Below are 3,328 nucleotides of genomic sequence, written 5' to 3'. Positions count from 1 at the left end.
ATGGTTTCCACTACAAAACCATTACAAACCATCAGCCGTTAACCATTAAAACCATTACCAAGTGGAGTCCATTACGTAGTGTGTTTTGGGCCATATTCCATTAGGATTTACTGGTTTTAAGGGTTTCCATTACAAATTTGTATTGGTCTGTATTTTAATGGTTTCCATTACAGTTTTGTATTGGTTCTGATGGTTTCATTACAAATTTGTATTGGTCTTGAATTCCACATATTTAATGGTTTCCATTACAGTTTTGTATTGGTTCTGATGGTTTCATTACAAATTTGTATTGGTCTTTATTTTGCACATATTTAATGGTTTCCATTACAGTTTTGTATTGGCTAAGATTTGTAGGTTTAATGCTTTTAGCTGTTAATAATTAGGACATGAATTATATTTTTAATAAATTAATTTGAATTATAACTACTATTATACACAATTGATATAAACTTCACACCAACTTTTCAATAGCTTACAGCTCAGGTTTTGTTTTGCAAAGAATGAAGAACTTGCACCTGAAATAAAAATTATAGTATTAAGACCTGCTTTTTTACTCAACCCAGCTGGAAATAAACATCTGACACAAAACATTAATATTACATTTTTATTATTTGATTCACAGTTATTCTTTTACATTGTGTGGCTTCACTGGGGCTGACTGATTAGACCTGCAAAAAGAAGGAGAATTCATTAGGACAATGTACCTCTTAAACCACATTACCAGTACATATGATTCTCCATACATTATACATTTAAAAATATTCATCTAACATCTTTGGGCATACTTTGATACCCATTTTTCTGTGGGTATCATGACTCCATGTCCTAGATCCAAAAAAAACAACAACAAAAAAACATTAATTTGCAGAATAAGACCATTTTAGCTAATTTAAAAGTAGAGGTCGACCATTATATTGGTTTTACTGATTAGTTGGCACCAATAGGTAGCAGGCAGGCCTGGCAGAGTTACTTTAAAAATGTATTCCGTTACAGTTACAAATTACTTTAAAAAAAAGTATTCAGTAACATAATCCAACTACCACAATATGAAAGTAATGTAATATGGTTACTTTTTGATTACTTTAAGGTCACATATATAAATAAAGTCAAGCAAGAAGAAATATTATATAAAAAAAATATATAATTATATAAAAAATATAATATAATTAAAAAATTAAAAAATATATAATTAAAACACGTGTACGCAGACTGGTGCATAGATATATACACTAGATGTCGCCTTAAAGACATTCGTTCCAATGAACTGCCGTAGACAAGACGACATCTAGTGTATATATCTGCACCAGTCTGCGTACACGTCACACACCAGGATGCGCGAGCGCCCTCAGATCACTTGGACATGGCTGTGTATAAGAGCTAAAATCGATATAAATACTGTTCGTTTTCTCACACAAACCGCTCGTTTTGTGTCTTAGGCCATCAATGTGTACTTACGATGGGGAATTGTTTAATTTGGACGATGGGGAATTGTTTTAATTTGGACTCTGTGCATGCTCTTTGAGACCGTGACCATAAACCTGCATTATATGACTGACAGACAAGAACGGTTTGACCTAAAAATATCAAAATTGAAACTACTGCGGAAAAAAAGACACCTACATCTTGGATGCCCTTGAGGTAAGCTAAAACATACCAAAATTTAATTTCAAAGTGAACTATCCCTTTAAAGGCCAGTTACTTCATGGATCCAGGATACTATGCATCCTGATAAAGTTCCCTTGGCCTTTGGAATTAAAATAGCCCCACATCATCACATAGCCTTCACCATACCTAGAGATTGGCATGGTTTTATTTCAGTTAGCCTAATAGCTGGTTTGATTTGCATTGAGAGATGATCTTATGGAAAGTACTCCATGCCAATCTCTAGGTATGGTGAAGGCTATGTGATGATGTGAAAATTAATATTCGAATGTGGAAAAACGCCCGCGGTAGCAGAGGCGCGGCTGTCTGCTTTGCGAGTGGGCGCGCTGCCTGAGGGGTCAGGGACAGGTAACAGGAAGAAGCGTTATTAGAGATGTGACGGTGATAATATTCTCCCACCAGTTAATCGACTTGTGACAACACCGGTATTACCGGTTTCATCGTGGGGGTGGGGGGTAATCACACAGCCATATCAAGTGATCTGAGAGCGCGGGCGGGTATAGATATATACACTAGATGTCGCATTGGCTACGGTTTCGTTCCAATGAACTGCAGTAGCCAAGGCGACTTCTATTGTATATATCTATACCCGCCCGCGCTCTCAGATCACTTGGACGTGGCTGTGTACAAGAGGTAAAAACTATATAAATACTGTTCGTTTTCTCACACAAACCGCTCGTTTCGTGTCTTGGGCCATCAATGTGTACTTACGATCAGTGATGGGCAGTAACGCGTTAGAAGTAACGCGTTACTGTAATCTGATTACTTTTTTCAAGTAACGAGTAAAGTAAGGGATTACAATTGCAAAAGCAGTAATTAGATTACTGTTACTTTCCTGTGAGCAGGCTGCGTTACTGCGTTACACTGCGAGACTGTCTCGCGAAGTGAGCCGTGACTCGTGAGCAGTGATGGGCAGTAACGCGTTAGAAGTAACGCGTTACTGTAATCTGATTACTTTTTTCAAGTAACGAGTAAAGTAAGGGATTACAATTGCAAAAGCAGTAATTAGATTACTGTTACTTTCCTGTGAGCAGGCTGCGTTACTGCGTTACACTGCGAGACTGTCTCGCGAAGTGAGCCGTGACTCGTGAGTGACAAATGACATGAGCGCCGCGAAGTCAGTGGTAAACACTATGGCAAGCGATCGCGTTCAAAAGTCTTTAAACGAAACGCGTGAATTTTGACGCGTCAACACGCACCGTTTGTCCGTGTTCAGACGTCATGTTTATTCATGAATGATGTCGTAATGGTAAGCTGGTATGAACATGCAAACACGTTATATTTGTTCATGAGGGATAATGCATTGTACGTTGTGAGTGATGTCAGTCTTTATGTCATGATTTGTCATGCCTTTTTAAGTTGTTCGTTTAACATTATTTCCCAAGGTAGAAAAGACAACAGCTCTTAGAATGGGTCTTTTATTTTAGCAAACTGCCAAAAAAACCTTTTCAGACTGTGTGCAGCTGAACCAAGAAAAGCTTAAGATTGCATGGAGCTGATAAGCATGAATGGCAGAAGAAAAAGACTGCAATTAAAAAACAAAACAAGAGAAAATTATTTTAATGCAAGCAATAAAAAACTGCACACATCAGCTGTGGAATAAAAGAAAAGAAATGCATGATCAACTAGATTAAGGCAAACTCCTGTCTTAATTTAAACCCTGTCC

The 3,328-nt window shown here is 37.3% G+C and overlaps 1 long non-coding RNA gene across 1 annotated transcript; it reads right to left on the bottom strand.

Annotated features, from left to right (window-relative positions):
- Positions 1–590: 590 nt before the first annotated feature.
- LOC309488134 lies at positions 591–1,145 on the bottom strand. The gene is made up of 2 exons (XR_014202032.1): positions 786–1,145; positions 591–668 (listed from the first exon to the last, which is right to left on the bottom strand). It is a non-coding gene; the product is annotated as an uncharacterized lncRNA (long non-coding RNA).
- Positions 1,146–3,328: the final 2,183 nt, after the last annotated feature.

The sequence above is a fragment of the Leuciscus leuciscus genome, assembly GCF_965113295.1.
Source record: "Leuciscus leuciscus genome assembly, chromosome: 23".
Taxonomy (NCBI): Eukaryota; Metazoa; Chordata; class Actinopteri; order Cypriniformes; family Leuciscidae; genus Leuciscus; species Leuciscus leuciscus.
The sequence above is the reverse complement of the archived record's forward strand: the minus strand, read 5'-3'. Positions and strand labels throughout refer to the sequence as shown.